The following is an 18,442-nucleotide window of genomic DNA, read 5'->3' on the forward strand; positions in this document are numbered from 1 at the left end:
AGACCTCTTAATAGAACCTGGGAACCAAAATCTGTTCTAATACATTTTGCAGCACCTATCTGCAAACAGCTGGAGTCCTTTAATTGGACTGGCTTTGCGTGGCAGCACTGGCCCCATATTACCAATGTCATTTTTTTGGTGATGTCACCCCATTTATACATGAGGAATGCAAGGCTCGGAGAGGATCAGTGACTTACATGAAGCCACCTAGCCAGCAGTGGCAGAGCCAGCATTCCAGCTCAGGTCTGTCTGATGCCAAAGTCTCTCTCCATTGCCCTCCTGCCTGGTTAGGCCGGACAGTCAGGTACTCAGTCTTTGCATGTGGCCTCTGAGTGTGTTTGCAGGTTAACCAGGAAGCAGGGCTAATAATTTCCTCCTGAAACTGACCAGGGAGAAAAATGAATGTGTCATTAGAGCAATTAGTAACCTGTTGCTGCCGTGAGACCAGCTTTACTTAAAAGTTTGAGCCGTATTTTCTTTTCTGGGAAGGCTATATTATACCTCTTCATAACGGGTAAGTTCTACACTCAGCACAAATAGCAAAAGTTATTTTAAAAAATACCTCATACTGCCCTCAAGCTTGGAGAAATACCTACCCTTTTAAGAGGCAGCCAGGAGCTGAGACTGGCGGAGAGCCCAGCAGAGTCGCACCTCCCACCTCACACTCAGTCCAGGAATAGCAAGGGGTGAACTGCCCGTCCACGTTGAAATCATTTCTCTTTCTCTTTATTTTTTGTTTGCAAATCCTCAGTTGAATTCGTCCATGACGTGACTCTGCCATATTCAAAAAAGCCAATAAAAGTGATGACCTAAGGATGGTGGGCAGATCACATGAGGGTTTTTTTCAAAACAGCTTTATTCAGGTAGAACAGACATACGATAAACCACAGATTGAAAGTGTATTAGTAAGTTTTGATGTGTATACATTGCACAACCATCACCACAAACACGACAGAGAACATATGTATCCATCACCCCCCAACGTTCCTCATGGCCCTTTGTAATCACTCGGTGTCCCTTTTCCCCTTCCAAATTCCCAAGGAGCCAATGATATGCTTTCTGTCACTGTTTAGTTTGCATCTTCTAGAGTTTTAGATAGATGTAATCGTACTCTCTCTTAGTTTGGCTTTTTTCATTCAGCATAATTATTTTGAGATTCATCTATGTTGTTGTGGGTATCAGTAGTTCATATCTTTTTGCTAAAAAGTATCCCATTGTATGGATGTGTCACAATCTGTCACAGAATGGGGGCATTTGGCGGAGATGACTAAGAGTGCAGGGTGTCTTTTTGGGGCAATGGAAATGGTCTAGATTTGCCATGGTGGTGGTTGGACAGCTCTGTGAACACAATGGAAGCCATTGAGTTGTACCCTTTAAATGGATGAATTGCATGGTATGTGAATTATATCTCAAAAAAACTGTTAAGAAAAAGTTCCAGTCACTCATTTTAGCCAAAAGAGGGTTTTATTTGGTATTTTATGGGTGGCAGCGCGGTGATCTTGTTTTTGTCTGTGCTTAGACAAATTTATGAAGTGGCCTTATTCTGTCTCATTTTAGCATGGTCTAAGTCTAACCTTATCTGAGGTTGGTATTCTGTGATTGTTTGCATCCAAGAGGAGAAGAAAATGACCTGGCTGCGAGTGTCAGACCGGTTTGTAGCCACATGGATGTGTAACTGTGAACGTCGAATCGGTTCTGGATGTCAGGGGCTGCCTTTTTTCCTCCTCTGTGGACACTGGGAACCTCAGCAGGGCCCTCAGGGGCCCACAGGAATGTGAGTAAACACACTTGGAAAGTCCACAGAAGCTCGAGTCCCAGCCTCCTGCTGGTGTGAGCCTCGGACCTGGGGAGGGGGGTGTCGCTGGGCCAGATGAGAACATGTGCCATCTGCGTTGCAGGCATCTTTTTGTGCTTTTTATATCTGTTGCTATTTCAAAACATTTAAAGGCAGAAGGTTCTCCTGCCCACTCTGCCGAGGAGGCCCATCATGCCTCAGTGACCACCTCCAGCCCTCTGCCTGCTCTGTTCAATCCCCCAGGATTCCCTCAACAGCCCAGGAGGATTTTTAGCGGGGGGAGGGTAAAGGTGAAGGGAGAGAGGCTGCAGCTTTTTCAGGCCTGGCAAGAAGGGAACTTTTCCCACCCTTCTCTCCATGGCGGATGGGGGTTGGGAGCCCAGGCTGTTGATTAAGCCTTATTTTGTGTTGAGTTTAATCTCAGCAGACACTGAGGGGCACCCAGAGTCCCTGCAGAGCCTTCTCAGCATCAGCTGCCTATCAAAGGATGCAGAGACAGAGTCCACTAGAGGCCAGGGTTCCCAGGGAGGGGAAGGCAGGGGGGTGGCATGGGAGGGGGCAGAAGTGCAGGGTTCAAGTCCCAGCCCTGCTCCCTCCCTGCAGGGCGACTTAGGAGAGCCACTGCCCTGTGTGGGCCTCAGCTTTCTCTCCCACAGCTCAAAGAGGTGGCTGAGCTCCATCATCTAGGGTGCAGGGGCCCTCACCCTGTTTCCTCCCCTATGAAATCAGTCATCCCGACAAACAAGCTCACCTCTCTGGCCCCACGTACTTCATCTCAGTCTCACCTCTAATACGTTTGCCTCGCACCAGATGCTCTTGCACACCCGACCTCTGTGCCTTCTCTCCTTCTGTTCTCTATGCTTGGATTGCCTTTCTTTCCTTCTTTGGTTAAAAGCTACTCATCTCGTAAGAGTCAGGTCAGTCCTCACCTCCTCAGGGAAGCCTTCCCCAATCTCCCACCCACTGCTGGGTTAGGTGCCACTCTTCTGGGCTCCTACGTCTGGGCATAAGGCCATCATTATCCTAATAACATAGTTGATAATTCACAGCTAGTAATCATAGCTGAAGTTTATTGAGCGCTTTCTACTGCCTGCCCCTGTACCAGGCCCTTTACATAGCATCATCTCATGGAATCCCAAAGAAGTGAAAATTAGCTCAGATTTGAAAGTAAACACCTGCCCTGCCGTTCACCCAGCTGGTGTAATAGACGAGGCAAAGCCGGCTGCAGAGTGAACAGGAAACCGTACTTCTCCCCTGCTCATGCTGTAGCCACAAGTATCAGAACCACCCCCTTCTTTGAATTTCTACTGCTTTCTCACTGACTGAGACATTTTCTTTTCTAAACTCAGAGCATCAGAAACTTTGCTGTTTGGAATTATACCAGTAAGGATGATATATCCCACTCTTGTCTGGAAGATCTAAGACACTCTGACACAGGGTAGCAGCCTCAATTCCCACCCAGGTGGGAAGCTTCAGATAAGGGGTTCTGAATGCAGTATTCCACAGTTACCTTAAGTTTTAGCTTCCAAGGAAAGCAGAACACCGGGTACACTTCATGGCCCAGACCTTCGTGCACATCCTCCTGTGTTTTGAGGCTATAGAAAGAAAAATGTTTCATTGACATTTCACCTAACCTCCACTCTTCCCCCCAATACCATAGGAACTCTCTTCTCTTCTGTCTGGTGAGATGCTCCGTGGGTCTGCTGGTGTGTGGTCTCCTTCGTTGCAAAGCACCAGTCATCCCGACTTGGTCAAACTACGGCTCAGCCCCTGGTGGTCCAAGGCCGATTGGGCTGGGACAGTCGTAACCACAAGCCTGAGGAGGTGCCATTTCCTAGACGAGAACTGAGGAAGAGGAGGTGAAGGGACGTGTTCCAGTGTTGTACCTGAGATTTGAACACAGGACAGTGTCCCTCCAAAGCCTGCTCCGATCTCCTATGTGACATTCTTCTGCCCAATGCCCCTGACCCTAAGATTCTGTTTCGGGGTGTGTGTTGGGTCTTTCCCAGGAGTGCAGGACCTTACTCCCTTGTGTTTTTACCCCACGCCCAGTACGGGTCCAGGCAGAACTGAATCCAAATCTTACATTATCTGGTCTATACATATCCTCCCCTCACAGCCTTCCTCTCTCTGCTCCCCACTTCCACTCCCGGGCCTGGGGGCTCCAGGAATACCCTGCCATGTACCTGTGGCTCCAGGGACAACAGGGTGATTGGGCTCACATATTGGGGATCACGCAGACAAAATCATACCTTACCTGGGTCAGGCCAAGGGCCCTTTTCCAGCTGTGCTGGGCCTCTGCCTGTGAAGGACAGGTTTCTGACTTGAGATTGGGTGAACATCTGGGTTTGGCTCAAGGCATGACACAGGACACACAACCTGGCACGCCCACCCCAAGGCCCAAGCCTCAGTGCCCTCTCCTTAAAATCGCCTCTGAGTATGTTAAAAAGCCAGTGCACATACAGTGCTTGGTGCCATGTGTGGCATGTGCTCAGAGACCCCAGAAGTTAACTGGGTTACTTGTGGGAAAGGGTTTCTTGAGGTAGCCTGCCTGCCTCTCCTTGGCATTCCACCTATATCTGTTCCCACAAGGGCAGGTACGGTGCTGAGGATCAGCAAGGGGAGGAGAGAGGCTCCTTGGGTGGCAGTGGGGCCTCTGGGTGGCAGCACCACAGCTGGTATAAAAAAATATTGTACAAGCCAGATGGGGAGCGGCAAACTGGTCAGAGGGGACCACGTGCCAGGGCCTTACTCACGACCTGGCACTTCTGCTTTTATAAGACCTTCTTCGTCCATGAACCCAGGCTGCCAACATCCACGCAGAAGAGAGTTGAGCTCCTGCAGTGTGCCAGCCCTGGGCCAGGCACTGGAGGTGGGAGAGTGGGGGACATCTTCCAGGCGTTCTGGGGGATCCCAATTCCCTGGAAGGGAGAGTCAAGGAAACAGATGAGGACAGGAGGATGAGAAGTACTGTGACTGACAGCAGTGCTGGAGGTGGTGAGGATAGGGGCTGGTTGCCAAGCACGGATGAGAGGAGAAGGCATCTCGGAGACCTACGTCAGGCCAGGCAATGAAGCAGCTCAGACTCCAGCTCCCAGGACGAAGCCTGACTTCCCCAGAATGCAGACACCTGGGTGGTGCCCACTGTGATCGTCTCTCAGGATCGCTCACCTGACTGGGGCGGGACTTGGCCTGAGGCCCACACAGGGAGATCTCAGGGGCCTTCTGGTGTGGCCTTAAATTTAATTTATTTGTATCTCAGTAACACAGGTAGTAGCTGAAAAGAAAAAGAGTACTGTAAGTCTTATGACAAAAACAGCATCCTTGTCCCACACATCCCACCCAGTTCCTTCCTTCCGGAGGCAGCTGTTTTCAAATCGTTCTGCTGTTTTGGAGTATTTATGTCCGTATCTTGAAATCGTTTGCTTCTATGGTTGCTTATCGAGTTTTAAATTTTGGACATCTATTCACTGTTTCTCTGTTGAGGATTTGGCCTTTACTTCCTTCCCCTACGCTGTCAACAATTTCTAACTAAGCTAACGAGCAGCGTCTCCATTATTATGACCCTGTAAATGTTCACAGCAGAGCCTTGTAAAGCAACAGGACTAAATTTCCTATTTTGTAAAATGTTTCATTTTTCCTCTAGTTACTAATTAACGTATTTTTCACTTGTTTAGTTTCTTTTATCGTTCATACATATTATATCACATTTAAGAACTCTTACCCAAACTCTTTATCACTTCGGTGTTTGCGTCTAGAATTTATATTTTTACCTCTTTATGTTTAGTTCCATGATCCATTTTGAGTTAATTTTTCTCTATATGGCAATTTGTTGAAAAGATTGTTCTTTCCCCATTGAATTGCCTTGGCGCATTTGTCAAAAATCAGTTGACCAGGGGTGGGCCCTGTGGCCGAGTGGTTAAGTTCTCATGCTCCACTTCGGCGGCCCAGGGTTTCGCTGGTTTAGATCCTGGGCGCGGACATGGCACCGCTCATCAGGCCATGTTGAGGCGGTGTCCCATGTGCCACAACTAGAAGAACTCACAACTACAATATACAACTATATACTGGGGGGATTTGGGAAGAAAAAGCAGGAAAAAAAAAGATTGGCAACACTTGCTAGCTCAGGTGCCAATCTCTAAATAATAAATACATAAATAAAATTTAAAAAGAAATCAATTGACCATATAGTGTAGGTCCGTTTCTGGACTCTATTCTGTTTCTATGTACGTATGATTAATTCATTCCAACCTGACTACCAGAGCTGGAAAATACCCATCATGCATGCCGGCATTCACATTGTGTCCCTCTGGCCCCTTTTCTCCTGCAGACATCCTGGGACTCTCAGACCTCCTGCTCCTGGCAGCTGCCTCGTGCTGCTGCCATGCTACTGTCCCCTGAGAGCATCTCTGCCCCTTCATCCAAGGATCCCCAGGGCCCTCTCCATCCTATCCTACAACAGATTCCCCTTTTCTTGGTCCAATAGCTTCCTCATTCTTAGTTCATTTCCTTGTGTTTGTGGAGCACATTTTCTGGTAGTTTCCTGGTAGAGGTATATAGAAGGTAAATTTTGAGACCTTGAATATCTAAAGACATCTTCTTTCTACCCTCAAACTTGGTTGATATTCAGAATAGATATATAATTCTATGTTGGAGATAATTTTCCCTCCAGAGTTTGAAGTTTTCTTCTTTATTCTTCCAGTGTTGCCTTAGCAATTCCTAGTTCCTAGTGTGTGACTACTTCATTTTGCAGAAAGTTTTAGGGTCTTCTCTTTATCCATAAGTATTGTTAAAATTGTCAGTGCTGTGCCTTGTGTGGTATATTTTCATTCATTCTGTGGAGATGAGGTATGAGGACCTTCAACTTTTCAATTCATGCTCTTCCATTATGGGAAATAACAAAAATAGTTCTAATAACTTCCTCTCCACCATTTCTCTTCGTAGGACCCCTACTAATATGAAGTTAATCATCTAAGTTCCTTATCTTTTTTTCCCCATCTATTCTGTAACTTTTTTTAACTTTCTGGGAGATTTTTCTCAACCTCAGCCTCCAATTATGCCTGTTCTGGGCTCACAGAGGGGGCAGAAGAGGCGACAGGGACCACCCTGAGCGTGCGCAAAGGGGTCATTATTGCTCTGTACACCCCCCAGTGTGATGTTCCCAGCCTCACCCAGGTTGTGGAATTTTTCGAGTTCACATGGACACCTAATCATTTGATTTAGCAGGAGCCTTGCCACGTTGGGCTTTAGGGAGACTCTCTCTGGTGGTCCCCTGCAGTGGCCCTTCAGTGTCTCTCCTTCTGCCAGCCCTGCTGGATGTGTTTGGATTCACATTCTTCCCCAACGACAGCTTGGCACAGCTGTGGATCAACTACTGCAATGAGAAGCTGAAGCAGCACTTCTGGCTCACTGCCTGAGGGCCTGGCGTGTGCAGGATGCAATCGAATCTCGAAGACACCTGCATTTCCTCCAGGGCCCCCACCCTTCCCCAGGGGCTGCCCAGAAATCTCTTTCTTCTTTGGATGCTGTTCATGTCCTTGCTGTGGCTGTGGGGGCAGCCAAAGGGTAGCATGTTGACCTTCAGACTACAAGAGCCCTCATCCTGGGTCCGGCCCCATGGCCGAGTGGTTAAGTTCTCGCGCTCCGCTGCGTCAGCCCAGGTTTTCGCTGGTTGGGATCCTGGGCGCAGACATGGCACCGCTCGCCAGGCCACGTTGAGGCAGGGTCCCACATGCCACAACTAGAAGGACCTGCAACTAAGATTTACAACCAGGTACCAGGGGGATTTGGGGAGATAAAGCAGGAAAAAAAAAAAAGATTGGCAAGAGTTGTTAGTGCAGGTGCCAGTCTTTAAAAAAAAAAAAAAAAAGCCCTCCTCCTGTCCCAGGATTATGTTGTTGAAAGCCTGGAGTGGTGGTTTGTTAATTACCATGGTAACCAGAGCTGTTTGGATCTGACTGAGGGGAGCTCTATTAGCATCAGCTCCTTGATAGATGAAGTGGAGATCAGGGGATAGGGAGGAGGGTGTTGCAGTGAGCCGAACTCCAGAAGTTAGTCTTTGGGCTTTCTCTAGGACTCTGGTGACTGTCCCACGCCTTCTCTGCCCCATTGTCTTCCCATCTTCCTAATTGTTTGCTAATATCCACTTTGTCTGCCTCTTGGGGTCACTATGATGCCCAGGAAGACATTAGTTCTTAACCCATTGCCATGGGGGACACAGCAGGGGACCTATGCATTGGGGAGTGGGTGGAATTAGACCTTCCCATCTCATGGTTGACTGTCCACACCTGTCCCAAACAGATGTGTCCCCTCAGCGGGTGGAGCAGCACTGCCCATCTGCAGACACTTATCCAGGGTGTACTGGCAGGCACCCTGGATAAGAAGAGGGGGCAGGCTTCAAGGGTCCAGCAACACAATTCAGTATGCAGCACAATAATCAATTTTAAGCATCCTCATTCTGGTTCAATAATCCCGAGGCCACCATCTGCTCTTCCCCATGGTGTGAAGTAAGCCCTGACATGGTGCATGGGCCCATGGGAAGGGTCCACTCACTTTTCAGGAACTCAATTCTTCCCACCTGTATCCAAACCTGGCAGGCCCTGCTACCTGAGGGAGGTGGGGTGAGAGCCATGTCCAGCCAGAATGCTCTCTACACCCTGGAGAGCCTTAATTGGGAGTTGCCTGTCAATGTAGGCACTGGATCTGGGTCCTTTCATGCATCTCCAAAGACCAAGACATGACGTTCACTTCTGCCAAATGAGTGCCAGCTACAAGCTCAGCTCCTCTGGAGTGCCCTCTCAAAACCCTTTTTCCTTGACTGGTGACTCATCTTTCTCCTAGCCTGAACTGAGCCTTGGCTGATGCTAAGAAGGTACAACTGGGCCCCGGGCTGCCATGATGGTCACCCATGGGGTCCTGGGGCAAGCCAAGGCATGGTAGGTCCAGTGTGGGCTTGGTCCTGGGCACCAGTGCAGCCATCTGGCTGCTCATGCTGGCATTCTACTGGCCTCTTTTTTCTGGACTAATTTCTGCCCCAGGACCTGTACCCAGCTTCTTCTTGCTGCCCAATATCTCTGCCATCATGATTATGTTCAACTCATTGGGCAACCATGTCATTTACTCCTCCAAGAACAAGATTCTAGACTCCAGGTTGCAGAGCTCTTCTCTGGGAACATTGATCTCTCCTGCCTGTCTGGTCACTGGGTCGGGGGAAGGGGTTGTGGGCATCCACAGAATTTGAGGGTCATCCAGAGTGGAGGGAGAGACATCTTAACTGTGGGGAATGTGTATGGGAGGAATTCCAGGGATTGTCTCACCCCACCTCCCTCAGGTAGCAGGGCCTGCCGGGTTTGGATACAGGTGGGAAGAATTGAGTTCCTGAAAAGTGAGTGGATCCTTCCCTGGGCTCAGTCTTCCCACACAACTCATGGGACAAGTCAGGAGCGGGCAGTGGAGATGTCCATAGTGCGTGAACGCCTGCTGGTTCCAGGATGGAGCACAGGAATTCAGTACTGTCCATTCTCCCAAGGCGTGTGGCTCCTGGACAAACGGTGGCCCTTCGTGTGGCTCCTCAGGGAAGCTCGGATCTCGGAGGCGATTCCAGTTTAAACCTGCCGAGGCAAACAAGCATCTTTGCAGATTATTAGGCCAGCGTGGGCGAGACTTGGAGTCTGCGGAGTTGGGAATGGCAGCTCCAGGCGGGGCCTGCCCTGTTCTCTGGCGGCAGGGTTCAGGACGCTTCAGCACCGCGGGCTGGACAGCGGCTTCAGGGAGGGCTGGCGGCGCCCTGCGGGAGCACCTGTCCTCACCTCTCAGCCGGTGCTTCTCACGGAGTGGGCGGGACGGGGCGTCCGGGGCGGGCCCTGAGCCTAGGGGTGCCAGGGCGCTCCTGTCTGAGCGCGGGCCCGGGGGCTGACAGGACAAAGAAGGGGAAGCATTTAGAGACGGCGGCGATTTTTGGCTCTGGGAGGGCGAGCGCACGGGGCGAGAGAACACTTAACAGGTTGGGATCCCCTCTGGGGCGGGGTTGGGGCTCAGGGCTCCCGTTAAAGCGCGACTCCGTCTATAGGTAACGCCCCATCTCCTGAACCCGGCCACTCAGGGTCGGTCACAACCCGCCCGTCGGGACTCATCTCTGACCAGTCCACACTCCAAGCCTCCCGGACCCAGAACCTCCTGGGCTGGGTCTGCCCGGCTCAGGGCCCCGCATCCTGGGCTCCGCAACCTTGGTGCAAAGGTCACTGGGCAGGTCACTGGTCTGCGCCACGCTCAGTATCCCCACCCCCATCCCCACCCCCACCCCCAGGAGAGGTACGGAGTCGGATTCTCCCCGCGGCCCCGGCGCCCGCTCCGTGCCGGGCACACAGTAAAAGCAGCTCCACAGTTAGCTGTCAGGGGACGAGCCTGGCCTTTCTTTCTTCTGCGAGGTTGGCCTGGGCTGGAAAGCAAGGCCGGAGGGCCGGTTCCTGCGCGGAGCAAGGCTGCAGCGCGGCGAGCAGCGTGCCACATCACCCAGCCGGCGACGCCGATCCGCGTTAGCCATGCCGGGACGTACCTTGAGCCCGCGTTATGCAAATAGGGTGGGCGAGGAGACCTCAGCTCCGCGCTGGTGCTGGATGCCTGCACAGAAGCGGCCGTTTTTTCCCTAGGCGGCTGTGTACCGATGGGCCAAGGCCCAGAGAGGAGCTGCAGTTCGTCCCACGCTGCACAGCGAGGCAGGGGAGGGCCAGCTCTAGGTAGAACCTGCAGCCTTGGGAACCTCCTTCCAACTCAAGGAAACCCATGAGAAAAACCACCAGACAGCAGCCCCGAACTTAGCCTCCTGCTAGGGGCATGTGGACCCTCAGTCTGCATCTAGTCTCTCTCCAGTTCCCGCCTTTGTCGGGGTTATACAAGCAGCGGCGCTAGAGCCTCCAAGCAGGTTCACAGGGTCCTGGCACCCTTGTGTTCTTTTTTGTCTTTGCATTTGCTGTGGCCGTGAGGCCAGCCATGGGGTAGTGGGACTGGTCCTCAGGCAATAACTGTCCCCTCTAGTCCCCATAAGCACAGAATGTGACTGAGGGAGTGGTCACTTGTCAGCTACGGGGAACCAGAGCTGTTTGGATCTAACTGGGAGGAAGTGCAGACACAGCCTCTGTCCGCTTCCATTACAGGATGCGTGCACCGAGCTTCGCCCACATCATCTCTGAACTCAAGGCCTAATGTGTGACTGGACTTAATCAAGTCAAATCCTGCTTCAGACTCACAGGCCCATCAATGGTGATCCGTTCTAGCCAAAGGCTTTCTTTTTTGAAGAAGAAGATTAGCCCTGAGCTAACATCCGCTGCCAATCCTTCTCCTTTTGGGGAGGAAGATTGACCCTGAGCTAACATCCGTGCTCATCTTCCTGTATTTTATACTTGGGACACCTGCCACAGCATGGCTTGACAAACGGTGCCATGTTTGCACCTGGAATCCGAACTGGGCCCCCTGCGCCTCTGAAACGGAGTGTGGGAACTTAACCACTCCAGCACCCGCCGGCCTCCAGCTAAAGGCTTTCTATGGGGGCATTTTAATTAGAATTTCTTTGAATGTTTAGATGAATAAGGAGATAATTGGCATTTTTAGTACATAGGGTTAGCATTCCAGTCTTTAGGTACTCTTTTTTTTAAAGATTGGCACCTGAGCTAACATCTAGTGCCAATTTTTTTTATCTTTTCCCCAAAGCCCCCCAGTACCTAGTTGTGTATTTTTAGTTGTGGGTCCTTCTGGTTGTACCATTTGGGATGCTGCCTCAGCGTGGCCTGATGAGTGGTGCCAAGTCCGTGCCCAGGATCTCAACCGGTGGAACCCTTGGTCACTGAAGCAAGTGAGAGCTTAACCACTTGGCCACGGGCCAGCCCCTTAGGTAGTCTGTAAAGGTTTTTTGATTGTTGTGTAATTTCCTCCGTAACATTTTATGCACTTTTTTATGGATTCTCTATGAGCACTTTGGAAAACATGGTGCGACTCCTCAGGCAAAGCCAGACTGAAATGTGGTTGAAATTTTGGCTGGAGGAGGAAGTAGGGATTTGGCACATAGTTATTTTTAAAAGGGGACCAAACTTTAGTATTATCAACCTACAAAAACAGAAACCAGTTTAAGAGGCAGAGCGTTTATTTAGAATCAAAGAATTGCAATTTGGGGCTGGCCCTGTGGCTGAGTGGTTAAGTCCGCACGTTCCAATTTGGTGGCCCAGGGTTTCGTCGGTTTGGATCCTGGGGGCGGACATGGCACGGCTTGTCCAGCCATGCTGAGGCGGCGTCCCACGTACCACCACTAGAAGGACCCACAACTAAAATATACAACTACATATTGGGGGGCTTTGGGGAGAAAAAGGAAAAATAAAATCTTAAAAGTTAAAAAAGAATTTCAATTTGAGAAGAATGGATTCGGGTAGAAACCCAAATAGTGTCCCACTAGGGAGTAAAAGTCAGGGGCTTTTAAAGGCAAAGAAGGGAGGTCGTATTGCAAGGAATTTTAATGAGAGTTGGAGACAGAGAGCTAGTCTTGGCTAAACATTGATTGACTATTGATTCTATCTTCAGAAAGTCCACAATCCTGATAAATAAATGGCAAGCAATAGGATATATTGGAGTATATGAGGAAGCCATTTGGTGTACACTAATTCAGCCTGGCCTTGTTTTTCCAAAAGGGCCTGACGTGGCTGTTGAGCATGCATTGTATATCTGCTTTAAGCATTTGCTATGTCCCAAAGACAAGGACAAATGTCCTTAAGATAAACGTGCAACTTCTCCCACATTGGCATTTCTTTAAGGATAAGCATCTCTCCCTAGGCTACGAATTGATTGCTGCACCCACCTGTGACCACCCAGCTCGAGACAACAGACCTGCCACCCTGCTGTGTCCATCAATCGCTGTGCTGACAGAGCAGTCTCGTGACTATCGTAAAAGGGACATTCCTAACATATGTGATGTATGCTCTTTGTTCCAATACTGTATATAACCATTCTGTAGACCCTACTTCTTTGCTACCCTTCCTTCCTTGGAGCAGGAAGGCCCCAGGCTAGTCCTCAGATGTGGCTGAAAATAAACTCACCCCAATGTTGATTTACAGATTGATTATGGATTATCTGCACTGACAATCCTCAGTCTTTGTAATCAGGATGTCCACTCTCCTGCTGACTTCTCAAACAATTGCTTCTCTAAAACAATGGCCATTTTGGCCCAGTCCAGAAGTTTGGAGGTCTCTAGCATCTGCACAGGCCCAGATGTTAGGCGGAGCCTTCTTTAGTTGTGAGAGGTGCTCCCAAGGCTTAATACCTTCTAGTTTTGCTGCAATGTCAATGGTCAGCAGCACTTGGTTAGATCCCTTCCAACAGGGTTTGAGGCCTGTTTTCCTCTGATGACATTTCTAGAATATCTAGTCACTGGGCTCCAGTCTGTGACCAAGCGGATCCTTTGAATTGGGATCCAGGAAAGCTTCTTTAACCTGTTGATGATAGGCTGTAGCATAAGACATTAAAGACTTACAGTAGTTGGTCATTCTAGCACGGGACAACAAGGGATCAGCAGAAAGTTGTATACCAATCGGCACTGGTGACTATGTGATGCAGAGTAAGTTTAGGTTTCCCCAAGAGGGTACTGTGAACACTCAGCAAGATCAGAGACAATACCTTAGGCCAAGGGAGTCCAGTAGTTGCAGCAAGTTTAGAGATGTTAAGTATGAGCTTCTCATTAGTTCTCTCTACCTTGCCCGATGATTAAAGGTAAAAGACAGTGATAATTCCAAGAGGTTTGTAAGGTTTTCCTTAAGGCTTGTATGATTTGCCCAATGAAGTAGGTGGCTTGATCACTGGAGATTGTGGAAGGTATACCCCGAATGGGAAACACATTTTCTAACAGTTTCTTTGTCACTGCAAGGGCATGAGCCTTGTGGCAGAGAATGGCTTCAACCTGTCTAGAAAACATACATAGAATAACAAGAGCATACTGACAACCCAGATGAAGTGGCAGTTGAATGAAGTTCAACCGCAGGTGCTCGAAGGGTCCAGAGGGAGGAGGTTTGACGCCTCTGGGAACAAAAATGGTTTTTCCAGGATTGCGGACCTGATAGGTCAGACATTGGTGTTCAACTGTTTTTGCAACTTTATAGGATTCTCCTCACCATGTTTATCCATAATTTGAATCATCTTAAATGCACCATGTGAGTGCAGGAATGCAAAAGCCAAAAGTGGGGTTTGCCAGGGAGCCAGGAAGACCAAGCGGCTGTCTTGAGTTTCCCGTAACCTGACTATTCACCGCATAGTCCATTTTAATTTCTCTGATTCAGGAGCAGACTGTTGCCAGGTTGCAAGGATATCAGGACGGCAAAAGTCTGGCAATGGTTCATTTTTTTGCAGAGGCAGAATGGACTTCATCCACATGTGCTGCAACCGTCATAGATTCTGTTGCAGCTGCCTTTGCATAAGTCAGCTGAGGCATTTCCCTGATACTCAGATTCAGGCTTTTTAGTGTGGGCCTCAATTTTAACGACAGCAATTTCAGAAGCTAAGAGACTGGCAGTCAGAATGTCTTTAACGTCCGTTTTTGATTGGGGTCCCAATGGACATAAGAAAACCCCTTTGTTTCCATAATATCCCCAAATCATGGACAATGGTATTAAAGGCATACCAGCCATCAGCATAAATATTAACAATTTGGGCCCGGAGATGGTCGTCGCCCTCGCGCGCGCTGCGCCCCCACCAGCTCTCCGCGCTCTGCCTCCTGCGCCCGCGGGCTCCGCCCGAGCCTGCGGGGCCCACGGCCAGACGAGCTTCTCCCGTTCCACGCGCCTTGGAAGCGGCTTCCGCTCTGCGGCTTTCCGGAGGAGCCGCCGCCACCGCTCTGGATCCTGCCACCCGGGGCCTCGCATCCGGGGCAGCCCCTCGGCGTCCCCGAGCTTCCCCGAAAGCGCAAAATCGACGCGGGGGCTATGACTGAGCCTTTGGCTTCGCCCAGCGGGCCCCGAGGGGCAGTGGTGACGACGGGGCGAGGCGAGCAGAGCCCCCGCAGGAAGGCTGGGGGCCACCCCCGCACCGGGCCAGCTCCGGGAAGAATTTTGGCAGTAACACCTTCCAGTGCTGGAGGAATCCTTCACCGCCTACTGATCTGGCAGACATTGAGGATGTTCCTGAAGACAACCTTGCAGAAGCAGGGCTTCAGGGCAGGAATGAAGTGGTTGAGGTCAACATGGAGTCCTGACAGAAGGAGCTGAAGAAATGGGTTTTTCTGCATTTACGTGTTCTTAAGGGAGAAAGTTATTTTCCATGCTTGATGTGATATCATTCTCAAAGCTGAAAAATGAGGAAAAGTTGTTTTAAAGATAAAGGGCTGCAGTCACTACTGAATCTCCCACCAGGGATTTATCAAGGATATATGGCAGTGAGAGGGGAAGTATTTTGTGTATGCATTTTTTTTTTTTTTTTTTTTGAGGACAATTAGCCCTGAGCTAACATCTGCCACCAATCCTCCTCTTTTTGCTGAGGAAGACTGGCCCTGAGCTAACATCCGTGCCCATCTTCCTCTACTTTATATGTGGGATGCCTGCCACAGCATGGCTTGATAAGCTGTGCCATGTCCCCACCCCAGATTCGAACTGGTGAACCCCAGGCCCCTGGAGCAGAATGTGGTAACTTAGCCACTGCACCACCAGGCTGGCCTACGTGTATGCATTCTTAACGAAAATCTTATGTTAGAGTCTAAAGTTCAAGATATTGATCTTATGAAAAGGAATTCTGACAGTTTTAGAAACAGGTGGGACACACTCAAATATTCCTCTCATCTGCACCAAAAAGTTAATTCGTGGTATATGAAATGAATGTTGTTTTATGACAACTGTTATTACTAAGTGCTTTCTAATATATTTTATTGACTCTTCTTAGTTGAACGAATAGCTGACTTAAAGATCTGTGCAAACTTCAAATGTGGGGCATTCTTTCTGAAAGCCAGTATTGTTTTAAAAGAGCTTTCTAAATGTGAAGTAGTGAGAATTTCAATTTGGGTAGCATGTTTGCATAACTTCTAATGTTTGGTGTTTGTTAAACTCTTACTTTGGGCCATCAAAAATGGATAAAGGCCAATGAAAAATGAGTAGGCTCTTCCCTCCCCCTTTTCCCAGCATAAAAGGAAAGAAACTTAGCATATTTCTTTTTTTAACTTCTTGGTTTTGAATTGCTTTGAGGACATGACTTTTACTGTTTATTACTTTATTTTTTATTTATTTATTTATTTTTAAGATCTTATTTTTCCTTTTTCTCCCCAAAGCCCCTCAGTACATAGTTGTGTATTTTTAGTTGTGGGTCCTTCTAGTTGTGGCGTGTGGGACACCACCTCAGCATGGCCTGAGAGTGGTGCCATGTCCGCACCCAGGATCCAAACCCTAGAAACCCTGGGCCGCCAGAGCGGAGGGCACAAAGTCAACCACTCAGCCACGGGGCCGGCCCCTGTTTATTACTTGAGACTTGTAGTTCTCAACACTGACAACACTTCAGAAATCTTTGCCTGCATGCTGCTCTAGAGAGATTCTCATTTATCATTGTTGTGAGGTGGGCCTTGGGCCTGTTTTGTTAAAGCACCAATCCACCTCCTTCCCCCCATTCCTCAAATGTGCAGAAAAGTTTGAGAACCATTAGACTAATAATGGTAATTTTTCCTGTTTAAAGGAGACAACTAATTTGAACTGAAGCTTTGGTTTTATTTTGCGCTGTTGATGTCTTTGTTACAACTAAATTATTGTGCTGTTATTGCTATTTCATTGTTAAAGAAATAAAGTAAGCAGTTTGAGTTACAAAGCAAAACACTTTGTCCTTTTGATAACTGGCACGCTCTTGCAAGGACGTGCGGCTCTGCTAGCTGGGCTGATGTAGCTTGTGGGAGATTTTCCCTCTCAAGATTGGGTAGTACCAGTATAACCAGCTTGGAAATTCCCTCTTCCATTTTTACAGCATGACCCATCAACAAACAGGATTAGCTCAGGATTAGTCAAAGAATCTCATAAATCAGGACATGGAAACAAAATGGGATGTTATTGCCTCGCAGTCGTGCGGTCTGCCTTCATCAGGCAGGAGTAGTAATGTGGCAGGATTAAGAACATTGCAACATTTAAGCCCTTGATTAGGCGGTGAAAGCAGAAGGATTGCATGGGAGGGAATCTGCTTTCAGAGAAATGTTGAGTCAATTCAGAGCTAAGAAAACTTTGGACAGCGTGTGGAGTTCGTGAATAAAGGTCATTTCCTGAGGCTTCTGCTAACTTTGCAGCTGCAGCTGTAGCCATAGGTGGTTGGGACAGGCTCGAGCCACTGGATCAAGCGGCATGCTGTCATGGGCAATGCCTGTGTTATTGCCACGTTCTTGCATGAGCATTCACAGAGTTTGCTTATCTCTTTCGCGCACAAATAAGGGGAAAGGTTTTGAATAGTTAGGTAGCCGTAGGGCAGGTGGTTCTTGCAGTGCGTGTTTGAGTCTTATAAAGGCCTGCTAGTGTTTATCTTCCCATGGAAGGGATTTAAGGACGGAAATTTTGATAAGTTCATAGAGTGGGGGAACCAATAGAGAAGAGCAAGGAACCCACAGTCTACCATAACCAGCCAGGTCTAGGAATCCATGCAGCTGTCGCTTAGTTGTGGGTTTAGGGAATTCTTGGATTAGCTTAATTCGTTTTAGAGATAGCTGGATTCCTTCAGCTTTTAGATTATGACCTAGGTAATGAACAGTGTTGAGAGATAATCATAACTTTTCCTTGGCGTCCTTTCTGGACGCCTCCTTGGGAACTGAGCACAGCAAGAGATTGTCTACGTATTGTAAAAGGGTTGGTTTCCCGGGGAACTGGAGGGTGCTTGAATCTTGGTGGAGCACTTGGGAGAGAGAGGAGGAGCCTCAGTGCACCCTTGAGGTGTCACTGTCCAGGTATATTGTTGATTGCGCCAAGTAAAGGCAAACAGATATTGGCTGTTGGGGTCTGCAGGGATGCTGAAGAAGGCTGAGCAAAGCTCCACAACAGGGAACCTTTTTGAGTCTGGTGGGACTTGTGACAAAAAGGTGTTCAGAACAACTAGGAATGGGGCACGACTATCTTATCAATAGCTCTCGGTGCTGGACAAATTGCCATCCTGTCCATTAGGTTCTGGACTGGCAAGATCAGCGTACTGCAGGGGCTGCACAGGGAATGGTCACCGCCGGGGCCATCAAGTCTTCTACTGAGGGCGTGAGGCCTTGTATGGCCCCAGGCTTTCATGGATATTGAGGCCATTTAGGAAGAGGTTTAGTTATGTCTCTGAATTTTCATGGGCTCTGCACCTTTTATTCTCCCAGTGTCGGCATTAGAAGTAGCCACTGATTTCCAGGCATCTCGGTTAAATTACGGCTCTTCTGCTGCAATTCTTCCTCTTCTATATCAAGAACAGATTGTAAGGAAAGTAAAAGGTCGGGTTCAGGTTGATGAGGACATTCTAGGGTGAGGTCTCCACTGGAGGCAAAATGTATTAGCCCTTTCAATTTAGAAAGGAGAGCTCTACCCACTGGATTGACTGGAGCTGTATCACGGGGCAAAAAGGAATGTTGATCAGTAAAAGGTCCCAGAGTCATTTGTATTGGTTGAGATAGAATCTCTGAATTTTATTAGATACCCC

General features: G+C 48.8%; 2 long non-coding RNA genes across 2 annotated transcripts in view; one reads left to right on the forward strand and one right to left on the reverse strand.

The window, feature by feature from the left end:
- LOC138916275 (uncharacterized) overlaps positions 1-5,974 on the forward strand; it is a 22,009-nt gene extending 16,035 nt beyond the window's left edge. Inside the window, exons 2-3 of the long non-coding RNA XR_011423302.1 lie at positions 1,558-1,774; positions 3,456-5,974. This is a non-coding gene — a long non-coding RNA (uncharacterized lncRNA). The remainder of the gene's footprint in view (positions 1-1,557; positions 1,775-3,455) is intronic.
- The window catches only part of LOC138916274 (uncharacterized), an 18,034-nt gene extending 3,020 nt beyond the window's left edge, over positions 1-15,014 (reverse strand). Inside the window, exons 1-7 of the long non-coding RNA XR_011423301.1 lie at positions 12,874-15,014; positions 4,967-5,072; positions 4,548-4,716; positions 4,053-4,097; positions 3,306-3,681; positions 597-774; positions 198-382 (exon numbers count right to left, since the gene is read on the reverse strand). This is a non-coding gene — a long non-coding RNA (uncharacterized lncRNA). The remainder of the gene's footprint in view (positions 1-197; positions 383-596; positions 775-3,305; positions 3,682-4,052; positions 4,098-4,547; positions 4,717-4,966; positions 5,073-12,873) is intronic.
- Positions 15,015-18,442: the final 3,428 nt, after the last annotated feature.

The sequence above is a fragment of the Equus caballus genome, chromosome 11 (assembly GCF_041296265.1).
Source record: "Equus caballus isolate H_3958 breed thoroughbred chromosome 11, TB-T2T, whole genome shotgun sequence".
In the NCBI taxonomy this organism is placed as follows: Eukaryota; Metazoa; Chordata; class Mammalia; order Perissodactyla; family Equidae; genus Equus; species Equus caballus.